The following is a 10,539-nucleotide window of genomic DNA, read 5'->3' as shown; positions in this document are numbered from 1 at the left end:
GTGCAAAGTTACCATTAAAGCTTAGATTACGATTGCAAATCTACCTTTGGAGCTTAACTTTATGATGCATAGATACTCTTATCACTTAACCTTAATTGAGAGGTTTCCTTAAAGCTTAAACCAAAAAATACAACGTAGTCACTAATATTATACCTAAGTGCAAAGTTACCATTAAAGCTTAGCTTAAGAATGCAAATCTACCTTGGAAGCTTAGCTTAATGATGCATAAATACTCTCAGCACTTAATCCTAATTAGGAGGCTTCCATTAAAGTTTAAACCTAAAATACAAGGTAGTCACTAAAGCTTATACCTAAGTGCAAAGTTAACATTAAAGCTTACCTTACGAGAGTAAATCTACCTTTGAAGCTTAACTTTATGATGCATAGATACTCGTATTACTTAACCCTAATTGTGAGGTTTCCATTAAAGCTTAAACATAAAATGCAAGGTAATCACTAAAGCTTACACCTAAGTGAAAAGTTACCAGTAAAGCTTAGCTTGAGGATGCAAATCTACCTTTGGAGTTTTAACTTAATGATGCATAAATACTCTTAGCACCTAACCCTAATTGCAAGGTTTCCATTAAAGCTTAAACCTAAAATACAAGGTAGTCACTAAAGCTTACACTTAAGTGCAAAGTTACCATCAAAGCTTAGCTTATGAGAGCAAATCTACCTTTGAAGATTAACTTTATGATGCATAGCTACCATTAATACTTAATCATAATCCCAAAGTAACCATTAAAGCTTAAACCTAAAATGATGCACATAAACCTTCCTAGTATTAAAACACATGGATTAATTAATCCTACAAGAAATGAAGATTACCTCCTTTAAACAAGAGTGAAGTGTGGTTGAAGTCCTTCTTGAAGAGATGTGAGGCTCAAAGAAGAAGGAAAGGGATTTAGGATGAAGAGGAAGGAGAGAGGAGCTTCTTCACAAAACCCTCAAGGGTTTGGCCTTCAAAAGAGGGAGAGAGCAAGAGCAATGTTTAATGGAAACCTTGATTTACTTAAGCATAATCTTGAGCATGGAAAGTATGCAAGTAGCTTAGCAATATGTGTGTCTAAAATTACAAAGGAGAGGGGGTGCTTATATAGGTATTCTCTTCTCAATTGCTATTGGACCCCATTTCTCTTCACAAATGCTATTGGATCCCAATTCTCTTCTCAAATGCTATTGGACCCCAATTCTCTTCTTAATTTTTACTAGACTCCAATTTTCTTCTTAGTTCTTATCTCTTCTTTATCTTTCAATCAAGTTAGTTCCTTTTTCTCCCAGTTCCCAATCGAGATCAGTTCGCACGCGGATCTTCACAAAGAAGTATAAAAATAATCTTAATCTTTTTGGAAAAATATAAGAACGACGTAATTTCTTATCCAAAATATCCTTGTCTTTTCATTCTGGAGTAAAGTCTCGTTGTCCGCATGACTTCTTTGTCGGTCTTGATTTTTATAAGTTATTTTCTAAACTGAAAAAAGTTCTGAATGGCTCTAAGGTTTAGGGAGGGACCTTACAAACTCCCCAACAAAAAGAAAGAGCTGTCCTCAGCTCGGGACATGCTTTAGAGAGTAGACAGACTCCATCTTTGGTCAACTTATGATTGAAGATGGTCAGTAACTTTAGGGTATTTAAATTAAAGGACAGTGAAGCTGATATGGACCTTGAATAATACACTTCTCTTCCTTTTTTTTTATAGTGCTGACTCAAAAGTCTTAATCATAAAGAAGTCTTAATGACTCGGGGTTACTTTAATTACTGAGTGTGATCTTACTCAACTAGGTATTTTTCCTTTGGTGTGATCGGATTGTGTTTATCTTGTTAGTTCTAAAGACCATTTCTTCACTTCTCTCTCTATCTAGCCTTAATACGCTTACCATTCTTACCTAAACTTTAACCTTTTTCCATTTTGAGGGTTGATTCATTTCTCTATTGATATCATCCAACTAATACCATGTTCTTGACAGTTAAAGGATTTCATATTGATCTTTCAATTAATCTTACAATTTATCCTCCCTTGTGTACCCAATTTATTTCGTCAATCCTTCTTTTTCTCTTTTGTCTATAGCTTACTGCCTCATCTTTCACTTGGTAATCAGATATTTTGCGTATCATAACAATTAGACTTGTAAAACACCATAGATGATTTGAATCTCAAAAGAGTTGACTGACAAGAGATGCTTGAATTCCACTAAAAAATTACATCAAAAGTGACATCGATATCTTGAAGAATAATTATAAGTTGTTTTGAAGAACCAACCAAAAATATGATCAAGGGTTTGGACAAAAAGGGAGATAATATCTGAATGCAAGCTTACGGAATTTCCCTAGCTTTAAGGAGATGAGTTTGGGTTTGACTATGAGGAAAACTTGTTCGCCTTCACTAAAGCTTCTAGCGGAGTGGTGAGATTAGTGTAGCTCTTCTGCCTATCGCTAGCTCTCTTCAGGTTGTCTCTAATGACTAGAAGTTGATGATCCATCTCTTCCAGGATAGACTTAGCGGCAGGAACATGAAGAGCTGGGTCGGCTAATCGAAGAGGGACTAAACATTCTTGACCATACAAGGCTTTAAAGGGTGACATTTTGAGGTTGCGATAATCGAGCTCAACTAGGGGAAGAAACTTGATCCATTGATGGGGTTGTTGGTTGCATTATGCTCGAATCATATCTTCAATGACTTGATTCCCTCACTCAGTTTGACCCTCAGTCTCCAGATGGTAAGCTGAGCTGAGATTCAGTTGGGTACCGAGAGATTGAAACATGGCTTTCCAAAACTTAGAAGTAAATTTGGCATCCCGATCACTGATGATTCTTGCAAGGATTCCATGTAATCGTACTACCTCTTTGACAAATACTTGGGCTATGTCGATGGTGGCGGTCGTCTGCTTGGCTGGAATTAGATGAGACACCTTAGTGAGTTTATCTTTTATGACAAAAATAGAATCATAATTTCCAGTTGTCTTTAGAAGACTTGTAACAAAGTCCATACTCAAACATTCCCACTTCATCTGAGAAATATCTAGGGACTGAAGCTTTCAGGTAGTAAAGAAGACCATCTGCTAAGGTATAGTCAATTAAGTGTTCCCTCGGGTTCTGAGCTTGAATCTCTTACAAAAGAGTCTAAAATAAGGGTCTACTTGAATTTCTTATTGAACTTCCTCGGGTAAATAAGAGCTAAGGAGTAAATTAGTCAGGGTTGATGAGGACAGGACCGTTGGTCAAGAGGTCTTTGAGTCTATTGAAGGTAGCATCTCTCCCCAACAAAAAAAGAAAGAGCTCTCCTCAACTCGAATAAAATACGTAATTGATGAAGCTTCTTGGATATGTCTTGCCACTTAACTTCTTGTTAACGCTTTCAACTTGACTTCTCTCTTACACTTCTTCATCTCTAAAAAATATGCTAATATAATATTGGAGTCATGGGAAATGTTTCTTAATAAGCTATCTTCTTGAATAAGTCATCACATTTGTGGCTTCTTCGATACTCTACTTCCTCTTTATAAGCTATTGATAATCCCTTCTTTCTCAGTACTTGTTATCCTCTTATTTTTGCGATCTTCACTCTCTTGTAGCTTAGTCATTTTATTATCTGGTGGTGTCTTGTCAAGAAGACTTGGTTCTTCCTGTATGTATCTCTCACTTGCAGAGTGCAGATGAGGCAGTTAAAAGACAGTACTTAGAGCGATACAAAGATCTCCTCTTTCCTCACTCAAATTCTTGTGTCAGCCAGACGATATGGAAGACATGGAGACATCTCACAAGAGGGACTCTCTGGGGTAGAGACCATTTTCGCAACAATACCTGACTTGCTATGGTTACAGAGGCTCTGGGACTTGGCCCTCGATACTACTGCGTCAAAAGGACACAAGATCTTGGGTTCTCAGCAAGGTTGTTCTTGCTTGTGCAGTTTATCCCCCATTCCAAGATTTGTCTCCATACCAACTGGAGTCTTCCTCTTAGAGGTCCCTTTATTTTCTTAGTTCATACCCCAGAAATTGCTCGATCAAGCTATTTCTCGTAGAAGCATTCCAGAGGGTGAGCGTCGTAACATGTGCGGCCCTTGCGATACTTGGTTATGTGACCATATATTAGAGGATCTTCATGAGTTGTAAACTTTCTTGCTTCTCTTTGTAATTACTTCCTATCTCCCTTGTAATCCTTTTTGGCTTTAATTGAAGAAATAACCCTTTTTGAAAAAATTGAGGATTGTCAGTATTTTTTTTTCTTCAAATGTCAGTCTCTCCTCTTTAATGAAATTCTTAAGGACATCTCTATTTAGTGCTTTCAGTAAAGGGTCTTCTATCTATGATAGTCTTGAGTGAAAATTTCAACTTTGAGTTCTTGGCTGACTCATAAGTTTGTTTTCTTATTCTTGTTTGGAGTTTAAATGTCTTCAATATTTATGAGCTTATCTAGTGCACTTTCCAATCTTGATTCCTTCTGAGTTTTTAAGCACGTCTCATTTGCTGTCTTTTCTATTTGTCTTGAGATGCTATAAGTAGAAGTTTACTTTCAAAATCTGGAAATAAGACTGGACCATACCATATCTCTTTGGTCCCAATCCCATCTTTCTCTCATCATTGCAATCCATAAATTATTCAATAGTTGTACGTATCCCCATAGGGTGAACCGTGTAACTCTATTCGACCCACATGTTCTCCATTTCTTAGCAGAAATGGCACTTTCCTTAGGAGAGAAAATTCCGATAGGATGTCTCAACGTGACTAATGTGTTCTCCGGTTCGGCTATCCTCATTCTTTCAGAACTATCCTATAAACTTCTTCTTCTTGAATATTCCAAGCCATCAGTAATTTCAAAACGAGTCTTGCTATATATACTTATAACTTTATCTGTGGATAATCACAAAAATTTCTTGGATTTTTTCATTACTACTCAAAATTATCTTCCTCTCAATGTCCCAAAATTAATTCTTTATATGGTAGCTACCTTACCCAATCTTGCTCCTTATTACTACTCTGAAGGGAGAATGACAAGAAAAGTTCAATAAAAGTTTCATCCATGCCACTTTCGTGTGTCTTCACACAAGTGCATTACCTATTCTTTCACAGATAAGAAATTACGTTATCCCTATATTTTTCAGAAAGATTAAAATTATTTTTATACTTCTTCGTGAAGATCCGCGTGGGAACTGATCTAGATCAGGATCTGGGAGAAAAAGGGACTAACTTGATTGAAAATAAAGTTAAGAGATAAGAACTAAGAAGAAAATTGGGGTCCAATAGGAATTAAGAAGAGATTTGAGGTCCAATAGCATTTGAGAAGAGAATTGGGGTCCAATAGGAATTAAGAAGAGAGTTGGGATCCAATAGCATTTGAGAAGAGAAATGGGGTCCAATAGCAATTGAGAGGAGAATTGGGTTCCAATAGGAATTGAGAAGAGAATTGGGGTCCAATAGGAATTGAGAAGAGAATTGGGGTTCAATAGGAATTGAGAAAAGAATACCCACCATTTCCTATATAAACATCTCCTCTCCTTTGTAATTTTATACACACATATTGCTAAGCTACTTGTATACTTGCCATGCTCAAGATTATGCTTAAGTAAATCAAGGTTTCCATTAAACCTTGCTCTTGCTCTCTCTCTCTCTCTCTCTTGAAGGCCAAACCCTTGAGGGTTTTGTGAAGAAGCTCCTCTCTCCTTCCTCTTCATCCTAAATCCCTTCCCTTCCTCCTTGAGCCTCACATCTCTTCAAGAAGGACTTCAACCCCACTTCCCTCTTGTTTAGAGGAGGTAATCTTCATTTCTGGTAGGATTAATTAATCCATGTGTTTTAATACTAGGAAGGTTTATGTGCATCATTTTAGGTTTAAGCTTTAATGGTAACCCTGGAATTATGGTTAAGTATTAATGATAGTTATGCATCATTAAGTTAAGTTTCAAAGATAGATTTGCACTCGTAAGCAAAGATTTAATGGTAACTTTTCACTTAGATGTAAGCTTTAATGACTACCTTGCATTTTTAGGTTTAAGCTTAAATGGAAACCTCGCAGTTAGGGTTAAGTGATAAGAGTATCTATGCATCATTAAGTTAAGCTTAAAAGCGAGATTTTCACTCATAAGCTAAACTTAATGATAACTTTACACTTAGATGCAAGCTTTAGTGACTACCTTGCATTTTTAGGTTTAAGCTTTAATGGAAACCTCGTAATTATGGTTAAGTGATAAGAGTATCTATGCATCATTAAGCTAAGCTTAAATGGTAGATTTGCACTCATAAGCTAAGCTTTAATGGTAACCTTGCACTTAGATGTAAGTTTTAGTGACTACCTTGCATTTTTAGGTTTAAGCTTTAATGAAAACCTTGCAATTAGGGTCAAGTGATAAGAGTATCTATGCATCATAAAGTTAAGCTTCAAAGGTAGATTTGCTCTTGTAAGCTAAGATTTAATGGTAACTTTGCACTTAGGTGTAAGCTTTAGTGACTACCTTGTATTTTAGATTTAAGCTTTAATGGAAACCTCGCAATTAGGGTTAAGTTCTAAGAGTATCTACGCATCATTAAGCTAAGCTTCCAAGGTATATTTGCACTTAGGTGTAAGATTTAGTGACTACCTTGTATTTTAGGTTTAAGCTTTAATGAAAAACTGGCAATTAGGGTTAAGTGCTAAGAGTATCTATCCATCATTTAGTTAAGTTTCAAAGGTAAATTTGCACTCTTAAGCTAAAACTTAATGGTAACTTTGCACTTAGGTGTAAGCTTTAGTGACTACATTGTATTTTAAGTTTAAGCTTTAATGGAAAGCTCGAAAACTCATAAATTATAGGATGACCTTCTAGCTTCTTAAATGGAAAGCTAGGCACCATAAGAAAAGAGTAGCTGTCTAAGCTCGGTAGAAGTAGTTCAATTTTTGGTATTGACGAGTAAATCTAAACTTTTCAATTTCAAGTTTTTTTGAGAATACGGGATGGGGAGATAGGGGATAACTTCACGGAATTCATCTCCGTGTTGTTTGAACCGAAAACTCTACAAGCTTCCATGGAAATGCCCCATGGATGGCAAAGGATTGCAAAAACCTGGGAATCGTACAAACGGGGATAGTACTTAAAAAGTTGGCGTTTCCGAAGAGACATCACCATCAAATGCCTATGGCAAAAACTCGCTTTCATTTCCTAATAAACTTGGCTGGTAGATAATTAATGAAAGTAGAAATTAAGGTTGATAAATGAATGAACCTAGAAATTAACAACTAGGATTTAAAAAGGAATCTCGAGAGGTAATAGGGATAGCCCATTGCAAAACATAGATTTAAATAGGAGTTTCGAAGATTGTCTGGAAATGACTGGAAACCAAGATGGATCTTCTTGGGGTCAATTTGATTGAAAGGCCGGGCCATTGAGAGGATTCTCTTGGGGAACTTGACGGAGATTGGCCCTTTTTGGCTAGGACAATGAACTGGAAAGTTGTTATATCTAGGTCATTCATGCCAGAGGGATAAGGGATGAATGGGTTTGTTTTATTTTTGCCCGGCCGGGTGAAGTACCTGCGGTATCTTATTGGAAATCGGCCATAATCCGGGTATGGCCTGATGCCAATAGTTGGATGAGAAGGTTATACTCAGGGAGGATGATGTGAATTTAATTAAGGAAATTTATTGGACTTGGTTTCTTAAAAAGGAATTGGAAATGCTAGGAATATAGGGGCTATCCTGTGCATCTGTCACCAGATGGTGCTATACCTCTCGAAATAAAATGCTTAGGAAGGAATGATTAAATTACTTGATGAGCCTTTCCCAAAAACTAAATTCTGGGAAATATTGTGAAGGTACTGCCATTTTGATGGCTTGTAACCAATTATCTTGGCCTGAATGGGGAGGCCAGGTGAATTGGTTGAAACTAAATGTGTTGCATGATTAGTTAGGAAACTAGTTACAAGCTAATTATAGCAGATAAAGAAAAGGAAATGAATTCAAAGTTCTGGTGGGAACAACCAGATGAATTTACCTAAACGAGGGTATGCAACAGATTGCATGCTTCTTGTTGTTTGATGATGTCTGATAGACTGCTGTCTTCCTAATTTTGTAGTAGTTAAGTACTACCTCGGGAAGGGAATTTTCATGAAACGGTTCGGTGGGTGGGCGGATCCGGAGGGTCATATGGCCAAATGTTGATTTAAAATAATTTATGTTAGACAATAGGACTATGTGGGATCAAAATGGGTAATCAGGGGCGAGAGAGACCAGGTAGGATTGCAAGATCCCTCTTCTCTAGCGGAAAGTGATAATTGTCGTGCTTGCTTATTAGGAAAAAGGGGTTATCGCCATGAACCAAGGGAGAAAAATAAAGCAAGAGCAGATCCTCAAGTTAAAGATCAAGAGAATCAAGACTAAGGACCATGATTTTGGGTGCAAAAAGCTGTCAAGGACAGATTGATTATGAGAAGCGGATAGAATAGTTGAATGAAGGGATGTACCCCCTTGGGTTGGCATTTGAGATAGACCGGAGTCTTGTATGAGTGTCGGTCCCAAGTGGGAGGGATACCTGCAGATAGATCTACGTCATTCCCTGAAACCATCTAGAGGACTGAGGGAAGTGAGTAGGGTCGAGTCTGGGTATGGCCCTCACAGGTGCAATGGTGGGAAGTGTAGCCATGATTTGTTTTACCTCGGTAAATTTTTGCTCATTTTATTTACTTCATATGAAGACATCTTTATGGGTGATTTGTTGTAGAGGGAGAACCACTTGCGAGAGCAAGTGAATGAACCTACTCAAATACATTACCTTCTAAAGGAAAGAGACCAATTGCTTAGCTATGGTGGGTGATGACAAAGATACTAAAGCTTGAATCTTGCTAGGGTCAGCCTCAATCCCTTTTGCTAAAATTACATGGCCAAGAAGAGTGACCTTGCTTTCACCAATGTGACACTTATCTATGTTAATCTGGCCACCCAAGGCTTGCAGCCTCGCCAAGCCATCATAGACCTTGTTCAAATGGAGGGAGCGAGAACTGTAGATGCAAAATCATCTATGAAAACTAGTACTGACTTGCCGAAGTATGGTTAGAAGACAAAAGTTACATAGTGTTGGAATGTGGCCAGAGCATTGGTGAGGCCAAAAGGCATCACCCGATAAGCAAAACATCCCCATGGTGTTATGAAAGTTGTGTTTTTTTGGTCTTCTTCTACAATGCTAATCTGAAAGTAGCCTGGGTAGCCATCACATACTGTGTAGCGCTCATGACCTGCTACCTCATTGAGAATTTCATCTTGGAATGGGAGCGGAAAATGATCCCACTTCATTGCTGTGTTGAGAGGTTTGTAGTCTACACAAACTCTCCACTTACTATTCTTCTTTGGTGTGACTACCACTAGAGAGACCCACTCTGAGTCTTTGACGGGGTGAATGAAACTTGCCTGTATCAAATTTCTCACCTCTTTGAGCAATGGCTCTTGTTGAATTTCCCAAGCCTTCTGAGATTTTACACTATAGGCTTACTTCCTTCCTTGCGCCTTATGTGGTGTTGTACCACTGTGATGCTTGTGATATTTTCACATAGCCATCAATGAACAATGTGGTGAAGCTACCTAGCATAGAGACATATTTTCTCCTCTCTTCACCAATTAACTCACTAGAGAGCATCCGATGTAACTTACTTGTATCCACCAAGGGTTGAGTACCTGATGGTCCCACTTGGGTCTCCAATGGTGTTTCAAATTGTGCCAATCTTTTTGGGACTTTGAGGATCACCCCCATCACTTCGATGCTACTATCTCTCTCCTCGATTGTTGTAGTCTCTTCTCTTGAGGTAGTCAAAGAGTCACTGGTGAACTCATCTTCCGATGCCTCCAAGATCACATTGTGTTGCTTCCCCATCTTCATGTCATAGAATATGGACTTCCCTTTAGCATTCTTCATTTGGATCATTTTGGTACTCTAGTCTTGATTAGCCTGCATAGCCATGAGCCATGGTCTTCCAAGAATAATAGGGTAGCCCTCCCCTTTGTGTGGCATGACAAAAATGTCCACCTCTACTTCTGTGTTGAATGCCTTCACTTTGACTACATTCACAATGCCTACGCACTTCACTCTAATGTTATTTGCCATTTTAGCTTGGCAGGGTGCTGGCCTACTTACCTCTAGGCTTAGATGGTGCATCATTTTTTCACTCATGATGCATATCTATGAGCCACCATCTATGTAGACGTTTGAGATACATTGTCCTTGATGTGGGCATCCATGATTGATAGGATGTCGTCAAGATTCCTCCCAGAGATAGCCCCAAATATCCTTGGTCTTGACTTTCTAGTGCTTACCATCTTCGTCCATTGTCTCCTCATCCTTGGGGCAAGATGGAGTAGTTGGGGCTAGGTTATCTTTGGACCCTGCATCAATATCCTCAACTAGGTCATATGGTTTAGTATACTCACCCAGTGAAAAATCCACAATGCGATCTTCCACCAAGGCTTAGATGTCTGCTTGCTAGAGTCGCCTTTATTTGTGCCTGACATGCTTCAATCCCATGGCATCCACTTCTTCTATCTTCCCTTTTCCTTTGTTCTTTTCTCAGACCGGCTCTTCTA

Source organism: Adiantum capillus-veneris, chromosome 9 (assembly GCF_014529385.1).
Source record: "Adiantum capillus-veneris isolate H3 chromosome 9, ASM1452938v2, whole genome shotgun sequence".
Classification (NCBI taxonomy): domain Eukaryota; kingdom Viridiplantae; phylum Streptophyta; class Polypodiopsida; order Polypodiales; family Pteridaceae; genus Adiantum; species Adiantum capillus-veneris.
The sequence above is the reverse complement of the archived record's forward strand: the minus strand, read 5'-3'. Positions refer to the sequence as shown.